General features: G+C 36.9%; 1 protein-coding gene and 1 long non-coding RNA gene across 6 annotated transcripts in view; one reads left to right on the plus strand and one right to left on the minus strand.

Annotated features, from left to right (window-relative positions):
* ADRA1A (adrenoceptor alpha 1A) overlaps positions 1-1,533 on the minus strand; it is a 131,868-nt gene extending 130,335 nt beyond the window's left edge. For 4 of the 5 annotated variants that reach the window (XM_037812749.1, XM_037812746.1, XM_037812750.1 and 1 more), the window contains exon 1: positions 1,233-1,533. The gene's annotated coding sequence lies outside the window, so the exon portion shown is untranslated. The other variant, XM_037812747.1, reaches the window with a different exon arrangement.
* On the plus strand, positions 1,096-13,684 carry LOC119516387. Its single transcript, XR_005213298.1, has 2 exons — positions 1,096-1,643; positions 12,737-13,684. It is a non-coding gene; the product is annotated as an uncharacterized LOC119516387 (long non-coding RNA).
* The last annotated feature ends 1,238 nt before the right edge of the window (positions 13,685-14,922 follow it).

Consider the following 14,922-nt stretch of genomic DNA (forward strand, 5'->3'; position numbering starts at 1 on the left):
CCAGGCCTCGTCCGGTTCGACGGGCAGTGGGACCCGGGCTGCAAGCCAGGTCCACTCTGCGGTAGGGAAGCTGCTTCGCGCGGCCTCGGCGAAGTCGCCGCCGCGGGGTAACGCGCGCCGCTACCCCCGAGCCCTCGCCGCTTGGAACCGGCCTTGGCGCTCAGTCGCGCAGCCTGAGGCAGAATTCAAGATCGGAAGGACACAAACCTCCACAGCAACAGCGTCCAGCGGCCTGAATCTCGTACCGCGAAATTAAAATCTCCGAAGTCCCCGAGAGGCGCGACTGCGGTAGTAGTGTATGTCGCACCGAGCCCTCCCCCGGTGGAATCCGGAGGATCTACTGGATTGTCGTGACAACAGGTTGCCTCCCAGTCACCTGGAAGGGGCAGCCTGGGAGAGGGAACCACTGCGACCCGGGGACCGCAGGGACAGTGCCATGCGCACACTCCTGCTCCAGGAATTCACACTTGGGCTTTGCGGAGCGCGCGGGTCTGTGGACTAGCCAAGCCGGCCTGAGAGCCAGGTCCGGAGCAAAGCCTGGCGGGTCCTGGGGTCTGGACGCAACTCCAGGTGGGTCTGGGATCTCTGCGCGCCATAGGATCAGCCGCCTCAGAGGGCTGTCGCCGCGACGCCACACCCGGCTGCTAGGGACAGGATGGGGTCGTATCCCTCTGCAGAAGGGGCTTTGCAAGTGGCAGTCACTGCGGATTTTGCAGGCATAAAAATCTTGCCCGCGCGTCACCGAACAGGGGATCCTCAGATTTTCTGGGCCGGGGTCCGCAGTCTGCGTAAGAAACCCGCGTTTCCACAACTAAAAACTGATCGTCAGCAATCCGGCAGGAGTGAGCGGACCGAGGAACGTGTCCACCTTGCGTTCTAAAGACTGGGAGTTGGGCCCTGGCGCAGGACCCCTGGGCAAAGGCTGTGGTGAGAATCACAAGCTCGAGATCCTGTAGATTGTCCTAAAAACAAGCAACTACAGAAATCCGTTTCCCCCTACCTTAAGGGGTTGAAAAAACACTTGTTAACTACGAGGTAACTTTACAGAATAAATAAGGTAAACGGGGTGTGGGGAGGGGGTAAGTGCTGGTCAAAACAGTGGGTGAAAAAAGCGGAAGGGGCTTGGGGAAAGTGGGGCTCTATCTCACCCGGAGGCCGGGGACAGATCTCCGCTCCCTTACTTGGCCCTGCTTGCTGCGGACGCAAGGCGCCCAACGCCGCGGCTCACTCACCTGGAGCACTGATGCGGGGTCACACCGCCGCGCGCGGGTGGGAGCGGACGCGGCTTCGGTCCCAGGCGCGGCCCTGCACCCTGCCCTCTGGTTGGGTGAGAGGGGACCGTTGCGCCGAAGAACCAGACCTTAGCCCTTTTGCGCCAGCTGACTCACCCCTCCACCAGGAATGTCTTTAAGCTCCTGGCTGGCTATCACTTTACCTGGAGATTTTTGAAATGAAGAGTGAAATAGGAAAAAAAATTGCAGCCAATCAATAACTCCACAGTCACCCTTTTAATATTCAGCTCCCTACACCAGCAAAGAACGGCAAGGAACTTTGCAGCTCTCGCTGACGTAACACGGGCAGTAGCCCCTGCTAGTACCGTAATCTCCTGCTGTTACCGTATTGCTCTGCAGCAACAAGCGTGAGTACGTAATGCAGTAATTTTTATTTTCTCCACCTGGAGTGGATTGGGTCCTCGCTTTACTTAAAAAAAAGTTTGGAGGGGGACTTTTATTTGTAGTAAATAGATTTTAAAATGGCTTAATTTTTAAAATATAGGGAAAAAATGGCACCCTCAACAAACATTTTGCTGTGTATGGTGTGTTCAGAGAAATGCCTGAGAAAGTTTCTTTCAACAGCTTGATTCAATTAACATTTGGACTAGATTCTGTTAATATCAAGAAGAAGCATATTGCTATGCCACATATGCAGGTTAACTATATTATGTGCAGATATTTTCAGAATCAAGTAAAATCAGACAAAACCCAATAAACCTGACTGCAATAAAATTTTATTTCCGGAAAAATAAAGTGAGCATATCTAAACCTTTAAAATAGGCTCCATCTCTCATTTCTTAAACAAATGGATTAAAAAGCATTATAGTCTTGCTGTAGTTTCTTATATGGTTTAGTATTTTTAAAGTGCCACACATTCTTTTTCACTTTTCATAAGAGGTTGCTCTTTAAAGAGTGTTGCTTCTCTTTAATTTTGTGTAATTTATTAATAGCTGGAGTTTTAAAAGCTGACATCACTAGTCTTCTTTCTTTTTTTTCTTCTGGTAAATTCCTTGGGTCTCAGGGTGCATACACCTGTCATGTGGTCTGCCTTTGAGAGAATGGACCCAGGATGAAGACCTAAGGACGCTGAAAGTGGTTGTGTGGCTATTTTGGGCAAGGAGTTGTGGGTCCCAGAGCATGGTCTGAAAGGGAAAGTGCAGGCTCAAAGTGCGCGTGCCATCTTAACCTCATGGACTCTTTGCCCCTTTGGGAAGGCCATGGCCAGAAGGAGTCAGAGACGGACTTTCTAAAGCCTGAAATGCAAGGCAGAGGCTCCTTTTACTTGGCTCTAAGGGTGCTATCTGTAGACTTTAAATGTATTAGAAATCCACTGATGGGGAGGTTCTGAGATGATTCATGGGAAGACCGTACTTGATTTAGGGCTTGCAGGGTAAACAGGATTGGGACTGGTAGACAAATGTGAGGAAGAGAAATCAACAGCAGCTGCAGAGTAGAGTGGTGTGTGTTGGAGATAGTGGACGAACCTGTCTGACTGGAGAACAAGTGCCCGTTGGGCAATCAACCCTGGACCTGCTGCCTTTGATTGGCAGGACTCTCTTAGTGACCAGTGAGAAAGTCAGCAAGTTTAGAAAGTTTTGGGGGGGAAAAAAAAGGAATCTGTCAATCATTCTCTTAGAAAACAATACACAATGGAATTAGGAGTTGTTTACTGGGATTTATGATTCCAAGTGACAGTGTAGAAGCCTTGATATTGGTATCCAACAAAAAGATCTGGCTTTTAGAATAAGCAACCTAATGGAATCAGAATCTAGAATATAGGTTACCAGGGGATGGAGTACATTGTACAGATTCTGTACTTTGTACAGAATTTCTGTGTGGGTTGATCATAAAGTTTTGATTGTGGATGGTAGTGATGGTAACACAACATTGTGAATGAAATTAGCAGCACTGAATTATATATTTGAATGTGGTTAAAAGGGGAAATTTTAGGTTGTATGGATGTTACTAGAATAAAATTTTATTTAAAGAAAACAAGGCTGTACAACACAGTGAAGCCTATTGTATATGATGGGCTATAGTTAATAGTACCATTATAAACATGTTCTTTCATGAACTGTAATAAATGTACCACACCAAAGCAAGGTGTTGATAATAGGGTGGTATATGGGAATCTTGTGTTTTATGTATGATTATCCTATAATCCCACAACTTCTCTAATAAAGAAGAAAAAAAGAAAGGTATGAAAATAAAATTATCTGTAATCCAACTACTGGAGAAATAGCCACTGTTAAAGATTTGTTACATTTTCCAACATTTTACCCATGTACATAAATTATATGCCTAGTAATATATTTATATATATATGTGTGTACAGTATATGAGTATATATAATGTATGTAAATAAACAATTTGTATAATACTACGATCATACACACTCTCATAGTACTAAACATCTGCCAAAATATGATTTATAATGGCTGAACAACAGTTCCACTCTCAATATATGTCATGATAAATTTAAGTATTCTACTGATTGATGTTTACATTTTTCAAAAATTTCTGACCTCTAATCTGCATTTTGAAAAAGATCCCTATATATAATATTGTACTCTAATTTTTTTTTAGGAGTGATTTATTTTAGTGAAATTTGAGGATCAAAGATTATGAACATTTAAGTTACAATACATATTGTTCTCCAGGAGGTTTTACAAATTTATAACCCCAACAGCAGTGTATGGCAGAATCTGTTTTTCTACCCATTGCCAATCTTGTGTATTTGTATTAAAAAAGACAAGTACATAAATATATAAATATAAATGAAAGAAACAACTGATTGGATAAGTGAAAAAATCTCATTGTTTTATTTATTTGACATTTGCATTTATTCTTTTGTGATTTGCTTGTCCATGAAGCAAACATTTTAAAAAACAAAACAAAACAGAAACTGCTTTAGGTACTTCAAGCAGGAAATGATTTAATACAAGGAATTAGAGGCTTATAAAACGGTTGGGAAGCATTGGGAGAACAGGAAAAGCTGCTACTAACTTTCAGGAAGTCTGGAAGTGCAGGAATATCAGGAAACCACCCTGATGAGTTGAGCTGCACTGACCATCAGTAATTTGCATGACACCCAGGAGCTCCTGGCAAAACCTCACATATACTGTTGGTTGAAGACTACAACCACACCCAGCACTGCTGCAGGATGAACAATGGCTTTTGCTTTATTCCTCATCTTCCAAAATCTCATAGTAATTCCCCTCATTTGTGGATTGCAACGCAGAAACTTGCTGGCAGAGATTCTTCCAGTCATTGCAATGCAGAGGGCACAGTGGTGGGAAAATGGTTCTAAGTGGCCAATAGACAGTTTGATACAATGTTCACCACCCATTTTTATATTGGTGTTTCCTCTTTTATCTTGTTCATTTGTAAGAATTCTTTTTATATTATGGCAGCCATGAAAATGTGTCACACAGATTTCCTACTATGGGGAGCATAATTGACTGACAGCCCCACTTTTTTCACTTCTGGATCCAACCCTGCGCTCACACCACACTTCCCACAGGCTGCTTCTGACCAATGGCTAAGCACATCAGGTGTTCTAATGCAGGCCCATTCTTGCAAGATATGAAATTTCTTGAATGGACAACTTCGTCTCAGAAACTCTCCATTGGTTTCGTTGAAACTTGGCAACAGTCTGTGGCTTTTCCTACCCAATTCTCCTTGCTTTCCCTCTCCTTCATAGGGATCAGACCTGAGTCATGGTCCAAAGTTTCTCCTCACTTCTCCACCTCTCTTTTTGCTTCACAGGTCACTCTTCCCTCCCACTCCCCATAAAAAATCTCTTGCATGCTTAATTGTATCTTGGTGCCTGCTACTAAAAGGATCCAAATTAACATGTATATTATGGATATTAGCCCTTTGTAATATTTATTTTCCCTGTTACAGACATTTAAAGGAAAACACTTCAGAATTTATATAAATAGCAAGGTTCTTCATAAAAATTCTTTCCTAACACAGGAACTATCATATTATTTATATTTGTACATCCAAACAACCTACCCATACATATGTTATGTGTATTTTAAAAGATTTTACTGGTCAGTCAGGGTTGTTGACCTCATGAAGAAACCTGGAGGAGCTTCCTTATTTCCCTCTACTCAGAGGATTTCCCTTCCACATTGAAGTTATGATAGGACTGACTATAGCCCATAAGAAGCAGATGAGAATCTGCAACAATTTTAAAGTAGTTCTGAAATGAAAACCTTCTTGTACAGTGAGTATTGAGAAGGCCAGTTCCCTTATTTTCCTCTGACTGCAGTTCAGCAGAAAATATACCATTATTTTAAAGGCTTTATGGGAGAGCTCCTCTCTCTTCTTGAAGGCTAAGCTTGAGTTCTGGATCAATATTCAGGGTTTTTATCTGGTCTTGTTAATTTAACTGCCATTGGTGCAGTTTACCTTCTAGAAGACATGGGCCATTAATAAGATGGTCTTGTTCTCTTTCTAGCATCAGAGGAAGAAAAACAAATCAATGTTTATTCCTTTTTTTTCACTTTCTGAAACCACCTTCATCATTTTTGTTTACTCCCTTAGAGCAATCAAGCAAATCCAATTATGTAGGTTGTAACAAGCCTGTAAGAAAAAAATAACATAAGAAGCATCAATTGTTACTGGGAAACCCTTGGAAAGGACAGTTAAATTATCAACAGAAAACAACTTGGAAAAAAAAAAAAAACTTGAAAGCTGAGCCTCCTGAGTATCTGTTCAATATTTTTAGTGACAAGGGAGTTTCCGGATGTGAGAAAGAAAGTAAATTTTTAATGAAGCAAATACTGTGTCTGTACTAGTTTAGACTCGTGCAGAGGGTTTAATCTCCATCAGCCTTCTCTTCATGACTCCTCCAAAAAAACCATCTAAGTTAAAATATGTACTTGCTATATAAAATCAACTTCAAGAGAAGTATGTCTAGCCTCTGTCTCCAACCAGAATTTTACCTTTTAGTTCCCATATATAGAAATTCCATAGCTACTGGTGGTCTATGACAAAAAATCAAGATTGATAATGGATCAATGATTATAAAGGGTGAGCATTTGGGGCACCAACATTTCCATAATGACTGCTGATATTGAGTAAATTACATAGCAAGATACTCAGTTTATCACTTCTTGCGTTGATCAGGGTCTGAGCAAGAAACAGATTGTACACTGAAAGGGAGAAACAAAAGAAAAGTTAATGAAAATCCTATTGATGGTGGCTGGGCATTTGGATTTCCATAAGGCAAAAGTAAATTAAATTTAGAGCTCTACCTTACACTATAGATAAAAATAAATTAAAGCTAGATTAAAAATATAAATGCAAAAATAAAATTTTAAACAATTAAAAAGAAATATAGGAGGATATATTTTGATTCTTTACTTAGGAAAATGCTTCCTAAATATGACAGAAAAATAGAACTTGTGAAACAATTGCTAAATTTAACTGTATCAATATTCAATACTTCAGAATGATAATAGGGACAATAGCAAAGTTAAACTATAAATTTAATTGGGAGCAAATATTGTAAAACATATAACAAACCAAGATTATTTTCCAGAATATGCATATGCTATTATTGTCTTCTGGCTTCCATTGCTTCTGATGTGGAGTCATCCAAATTTTTATCACTGCTTTCCTGTAGGTAATGTGTCATTTTTTTCTCTTGTGCTTTTAAAATTTTCTCTTTATATTTGGATTCCAGCTGGGGACTATGATGTGTCTCAGTATGGCATTGTTTGAATTTATCCTGCCCAGCACCTCGGACCTGTAAATTTAAGTTTTTCACTACTTTGGGGAAAATTTCAGCCATCGTTTGTTCAGGAACTTTTTCCTGCCCCATTCTTCTTTTCTTCTTTCTTGGATTCCAACTGCATGTATGTTAGACCACTTGGCGTTGCTTCACCAGTCACGGAGGCATATGGAATCACCTGTGTCATTATGGAATTAGTTTCTATTCACTATTCCTCCCCATTGGGTACAGATCAGATTTTCCTATTTCTTCATCGGTGTAGCAATTTTTTATTATATACTAGACATTGTCAATGATTCATTTTAGGGCATCAGGACTTAGATACATTCTTCTGAAGAGTACTGATATTTGTTTCATTAAGTGGCTAACTTCTCAAGAATCTTACTTTGATTCATACTTTAATGGGAATGCTTCTAGAGGCCCTACATTTAGTATAATGTTTGCTATATCTTTTGATAAATAATCTCATTAATTAAAGGAGTTACTATTTCTAGCTTGTAAAAAGCCTTTTTATTAGTCTTAAGATGATCGTATTTTAAGGTGTGATGATTTTTACTTTTACTTTATTAATATGTGAATTACATGGATTGATTTTCTTATATTGAATCATTTTCCCTTCCTTGGTATAAACACTACTTTTTCTTAACACAGTGATTTTTCAATTCTGTGTAATGTATTTAGAGTTTATTCTAGTGACATTTACTAGTAAGATTGGACTATGATTTTTTTTTCTTAATAGTCCTGCTTTGAAATTAAAATTGTACTACCTGAAAAAACTGATATCTAGCTTTCCTTCTTTCTTTGTTCTCTGGAACAGTTTTAACAAATTTGGGTTTTTGTTATTTGAAAGTTGTACAAACTCAACTGTAAAAAACTTGTGTATAATGCATTTTTAGGAGGGAAATTTTTTCTATCACTCTATTTCTTTCATGATTTACATAATTTATGATTTTATTATTTATTTGGTTTTGTGTTTTACATTTTTCTCCATTTTAATCTAACTTTTTATAGTTATTGTCACAATCATGACATCCTCTTAGAACTTTAAAATATTTACTCTGTTTTTGTTTGTCTTCTTTATTCCTAATATTGTCTTAATGTCCCTTTTCTCCTCTTTTCTTAATCAGTTCTATAAGAGGGCTATGTCTTTTTAAAACTTCAGTTGTGCTTTTGTTGGTCATCTCTTTTGTTGTTTTTGCATATTTCTCACAGTTTTTGGTGTCTTTTTACCCTCTTAACAATGCCTTTCCTGAGAAAAATTGTTAGTATTGATGACATCCAATGTATCATTTTTTTTTTTTTATGGTTCATTCATTTGATGTTAAGTCTAATAACTCTTTGTCTAGCTCAGGATCCCAAAGATTTTTTCCTAAAAGTTTCATGGTTTGAACTAATTAGCTTTTTAACATTGTGCTTTTTAGTCTCCCTTGGTATTGGTTCTGTCTCTTAAAACAAACCTATTTTTTAATTGTTCATTTCAAATTTAATTGCACTGGGAACATATCAAGTATTACTATGCTTTCTTTTCCATTAATTTCTGCTGATTTCTTTATTATTTCTTTTATTTATTTTTTTACTGTTTTTGTTTTTATGTTAATATTATTTACTGGCATTTTGACATTGTTAAATTGGGACATTTTATTAATTAATTTCAAACTTAATTTTTAAATCAAATATAATTATAGCAATAAATTTATCTCTGAATTCCATTAAACATCCCATAAGGGATATTATGTGCTTCTTCTTTACCCATGAATTAGTTTGGGTTGTGATTTTGGGGGGAAATAAAAATTTTAAGGTATTGTTTTAGTGTTGCTATTATGTCCATTCTCTTTTTTCTTTGTCAGCCTAACTAAAAGTTTGTCGATTTTATTGATATTTTCAAAGAACCAACTTTTGGGTTCATTGATTCCCTCTATTATTTTTCTATTCTCTATTTCACTTATCTCCACTATAATCTTTATTATTTCCTTCCTTCTGCTTAATTTGGGCTTATTTTGCTCTTTGGTCCTTTTGAAGTTCTATGTGTTAGGTTACTAATTTGAGATCTTCTTTTTTAAAAAAAAATTGTGTACAAACACTTCATTTCCACCAAACATACACTCTCTCTCCCCACTGGTAACCACTAATTTACTCTCTGTCTCTATGAATTTATTATTTCTAGATATCTATTATAAATGACATCATACAATATTTGTCTTTATGTGTCTTACATATTTCACTGAGCCTAATGTTTTCACGGTTCTTCCATGTTGCAGCATGTCTCAGAATTTCTTTCTTTTTTTAATGTAAGCATTTACAGCTATAAATTTCCCTCTAAGCCTGCCCTTGCTGCATTCCATAAGTTTTGGTAGGTTGTGTTTTCATTTTAATTAATCACAAGGTATTTCTTTGACCCATTGGTTGTTTTATACTATATTGTTTTATTTCCAAATATTGGTGAATTTTCCATTTTTCTTTTGGTTATGGATTTCTAGCTAATTCCATTGTGGTCAGAAAAGACATTCTGTATGATTTCAATCTTTTTAAATTTATTGAGACTTGTTTTGTTAACTAACATGATCTATTCTAGAGAATGATCCACTTGCACTTGAGAAGAATGTGTATTTCTGCTTTGTTGAAGTCTTCTGTATTTATTTATTAGATCTTATTGGCTTATAGTGTTGTTCAGGTCCTGTATTTCTGTATTGACCTTCTGTCTGGATGTTCTCTCCATTATTGAAAGTGGTATATGGAAGTCTCCTACTGTTAATGTAAACAGTCTACTTCTCCCTTTAAATCTGTCAGTTTGCTCATTTATTTTGGAACTCTGTTTTATATTTTATAATCATTATATCCTTGTTATCAATGGACTCATTTATCAACATATAGTTTCCTTCTTTGTCCCTGTGAACAGTTTTTCACATCAAGTTAATTTTTTCTGACATTAGTATAGCCACACCCACCCACATTTGGTTAGTCTTTGCAGGAAGTATTCTTCTACATCCTTTCACTTCCAGCCTACTTCTGTCTTTGAATTTAAGATGAGTCTCTTGTAGGGAGCATAGAGTTGGGCCATTTTTTTTTTTTTTAATCCATTCTACCAATCTCTGCCTTTTGACTGGAGAGTTTAATCCATTTACATTTAAAGTAACCACTGATAATGCAGGACTGACTTTTGCAGTTTTACTCATTGTTTTTTCTGAGTCTTACACCTTTTTGGTCCTTTAATTCTTCCATTACTGTCTACTTTTGTATTTAGCTGATCTTTTGTAGTGAACCCTTTAAAATCCCTTCTCATTTCTGTCTGTGCATAGTTTCTGGGAGTATTCTTTGTGGTTACCATGGGGATTAAAGTTAACATCCTAAATCTATGTACATTTCATTTCATTTGATACCTACTTTACTTTCAATAGCATATGCAAACTATGTACCTATACCCCTCCATCCCCCACCTCTATGTTGTTCTTGTCACAAATTACATCTTTATGCATTGTGTATCCAAAATAATAGATTTATCATTACTATTTGTATAAGTGCATTTTAGGTCCCTTAAGAAGCAAAAGGTGGAGTTACAAACCAAAGATGCAAACCAAGATACATGTAGTTACCTTTACTGGAGATCTTTATTTTTATGCTGCTTCAATCTATGTCCTTTCCTTTCAAACTGAAGAACTTCCTTTAGAATATCCTGTATGGCAGGTCTAGTGACAAACTCAATAAGCTTTTGTTTATCTAGGCATTTCTTAATCTCTCACTCATTTTAAAAGACAGTTTCACTGGATATAGAATTCTTTGTTGGCATTTTTTTTTCTTTTAGCACTTTAAATATGTCATCCCATTGCCTTCTTGCCTCTGTGGTTTCTGGTGAGTATTTGCTACTTAACATTATTGAGGATACCTTTTACATGATGTGTTACTTCTGTATTATGGCTTTCAGGATTCTTTCTTTTACTTTTGCATTCAACAGTTTGATTATAATGTGTCTCAGTGTGGATCTCTTTGAGTTATACTGTTTGGAGTTTGTTGGGATTCATATATATATATATTCATGTCTTTCATTAAATTTCAGAAGTTTTCAGCTACTATTTCTTTGAAAATTCTTTCTGCTCCTCTTTCTCTTTCTTTTCTTCTGGGCCTCCCATAATGCATATATTGGTATGCTTGATGGCTTTATTCACTTTTCTTTCTTCTTTCTAATTTCTGCTATTCAGACTGGATACTTTCAGTTGTCCGAACTTCAAGTTCACTGATTCATCTTCTGCCAGCTCCAGTGTGCTGTTGAACCCTTCTAGAGAATTTTTGTTTCTGTTATTGTGCTCTTCAGCTCCTTTATTTCAGTTTGGTTCCCTTTTGTGATTTATATATCTTTATTTAAATTCTCATCTTGGTCGACTGTTTTCCTGATTATCTTAGGTTCTTTGTTGTGCTTCCCTTTAGCTCCTTGGGGGATATTTAAGACAGTTTTTTGAAATCTTTGTTTCATGTGTCCAAAGTCTCATTGATGGTTTTTGATGCATTAGTTTTTTCCTTGAATGTGCCATTGTTTCCTGATTCTTCATATGTCTTGTAATCTTTTGTTAAACACTGAACATTTTTACATCTTAATGTGTTATCTCTGGAGTTTATCAGTAAAGTGTCTGTGCCTTAATCTTGTTTCCAGCTAATGTATATGTGGCAGTTTGGATGTGTTATGTCCCTCAAAACACCATGTTCTTTGATGCAATCTTGTGGGGGCAGACATATTAGTGTTGATTAGATTGGAATCCTTTGATTGAGTGTATCCATGGAGATGTGACCCAATCAACTGTGAGTGAGATCTTTGATTGGATAATTTCCATGGAGGTGGTACCCCACCCATTCAGGGTGGGTCTTAATTGAATCACTGGAGTCCTATAAAAGTGTTCCCAGACAGAAGAAGGTGCTGCAGACAAGAGAGACACTTTGAGGAATGCATAGGATCTGAGGGTGAAGCTGGAACACAACCTGGGATCAGCAGATGCCAGCCACATACTTTCCCAGCTAGCAGAGGTTTTCCAGATGCCATTGGTCTTCCTTTGGTGAAGGTATACTTGTTTTGATGCCTTCATTTGGACATTTTCATGGCCTTCAGTCTGTAACTTTGTAGCTAAATAAACCCTTTTTATAAAAGCCAATCCATTTCTGGTATTTTGCATAAATGCAGCATTAGCAAACCAGAACAGAATATGACGGAGATTTCCTTGAATGCCAATATCTAACATAGGAGAAAACATGAAGAAGAAGAAAAGGAGGAAGAGGAGGAGGAGGAGGAAAAAGAGGAGAAGGAGAAGTAGGAAAGGAAAGATACAGAAAAGAGAGGAAAACCAGAAAAGAAAAGAAAAAGTAACCTGAAAGTATACACCTTCACCAGTCTTTGCAGACTGACTTTGTGTGAGTGTTCTCCTCCAGAGCTTAGCCAGTCTTACAATGAAGCTAAAAATGGCTCAAGGCAAAAAGTTCAGTGTCCTTTTCAGTCTTTTCTGAGTAGGCACCTTGTCCTGGACATAGGTGTGGCCTTATGAGTTCTCTTGTGTACAGATGTTTTCCTTTATCCAGTGGAATAATATTTCATTGTGCATATTTGCCACATTTTGTTTTTCCATTCATCTGTTGATGGACACTTGGGTTGCTTCTACCTTTTGGCTATTGTGAATAATTCTTCTATAAACATTGGTGTATAAATATCTCTTTGAGTCCTTACTTTTGTTTCTTTTAGGTATATTGCTGTTTAACACAGTAAGTCCATGTTACAAAGAAGAAACACCAAACTGTTTTCCACAATGGCTCACCACTTTACAATGCCATCAGAAATGTAAAAGGTACCAGTTTCTCCACATCTTGATCATCATCCTAGTGGGTTACAAATGGTATCTCATTGTGGTTTTGATTTGCATTTTCCTGATGCCCAGTGATGTTGAGCACCTTTTCATGTGTTTATCAGCCATTTGAATACCTTCTTTGGAGCAATGTCTATTCAAGTCATTTGCCCATTTTTAAATTGGGTTATTTGTCTTTTTGTTGTCAAGTTGTAGGAATTCTTTATATTTTTTGGACATTAAACCCTTCTCAGATATATGGTTGGCAATTATTTTCTCCCATTCTGTTTTCACTTTTTAGTTAATGTCCCTTGTTGTACGAAAGTTTTAAATTTTGATGCAGTCAATTTTATCTATTTTTTCTTTTGTTGTTTGTGCTTTTAGTGTAATATCCAAGAAATCACTACCAAAATTTCTTCCCTATGTTTTCTTCTAAGAGTTTTTTGGTTTTAGTTCTTATATTTGGCTGCTCGACCCATTTAAAGTTAATTTTTGTATATAGTGTGAAGTAGGAGTCCAACATCATTCTTTTGCGAGCAGAATCTTGTTTTCCCAGCACCATTTGTTGAAAATACCATTTTCCCCCAATTAATGCATTTGGCACCATCTCAAAAATCATTTGCCTACAGTTCTACCACTTTTAAGTTGCATTTTTCTTGGTTTGTCCCTCACCCAATTACTTCAACCCTTGAACTCTGAGAATGGTGATTCTGCTAGTTTTTGCATGCTTTTCAAAAATTCTGCAGGGGGATGGAACTCTGGAGCATTTCATTCTGCCACCATAATGATACCACCATTTATGTGTATTTTTGAGCATTTAATAAATGGAACCATGTAATATACATTAATCATGTCTGGATTCTTTCATTCAAGTTTTATATTTGTGATATTCAATCATTTTGTTGCTTATGTCTGTAGATCTTTTATTGACATTTCTGTGTAGTATTTCAGTACATGAATAAACTAATGTTGATTTATCTTGTCTATTCCTGGTGGGCACTTGGATTATGCCAAGTTTTTAACTATTATGGATATTGTTGTTGTGAACATTCTGTAAAGTTTCTGAATTTCTATTGGGTATGTATACTCAGACATAGAATTCCTGGATCATAGGAAAAGTGTAAATTCAATGTGCTTTACTTTAGTAGATATTGCCACATGCTTTTTAAAGTAGCTGTACTAATTTCACTCCTACAAGCAATTCGAGAGTTTACCATTCTTTTTAATTTTATCTATTCTGGTGTGTGTGTGTGTGTGTGTGTGTGTGCATGTGTGTGTGTCTGTATGTGTAGAAATAGGTCCTTAAGGTTTTAGCTTGCATTTTCCTGATTAATAATGAGGTTTAGCAACTTTTCATATGGCTATTGGCTGCTTGACTATATTTTTGCATGTGTGATATCTGTTCAGCTTTACTAAAATTTCTATTGTTGACCTATGTTTTTTTTATTTAGTTTCATTTTTAAATAAAATTTTTATTGAGGGAAATCTGAGTTTTAAAATATCAGTAGAATCACAAGTGTGTGGCCAGATTTTCACAAAGTGAACTCCTGGTTTTAAAAGTAGAATCTTTTCAGAATCCCTGCAGGATTCCTGATCACTAATATCTCATGCCCATTCCTGATCACTAATATCTCACTCCACCCTAAAGGGAATCACTATACTGACTCCTAACACCATAAATTAAGTTTACCTATTTCTTTATTTTTATGTAAGTAGAATCCTATAAAGTTCCTGTTCTCATGTCACTTATAATCTAATGGAAATAGGCACATCAGACAGACATTTATAGGTACGAATGATTTTATTCTCTGGGGAAGGCAACCAAGGAGACAGTTGGGGACAATAAAAAATGGTGGGAAATGCTCATGTTTTTAGGGCAGGACGAGGAAGGGAAGCCAGAGAAAATTCCAATGTTTTTACAAGAAGGGTATGGTCTAATATCACTTGCTAACAATTAAAAAGAGTTAAGGAAAGACTGATTAATTAGAGGTAGTTTTTAAAACACATTTTGAAAATGGATACTTTTTTTGTTATCACCATTTACTCCAATTTGTTGAAATTCTCAAATAACATTTTTTGGGGGGGG

The sequence above is a fragment of the Choloepus didactylus genome, chromosome 20, assembly GCF_015220235.1.
Source record: "Choloepus didactylus isolate mChoDid1 chromosome 20, mChoDid1.pri, whole genome shotgun sequence".
Lineage (NCBI taxonomy): Eukaryota > Metazoa > Chordata > Mammalia > Pilosa > Megalonychidae > Choloepus > Choloepus didactylus.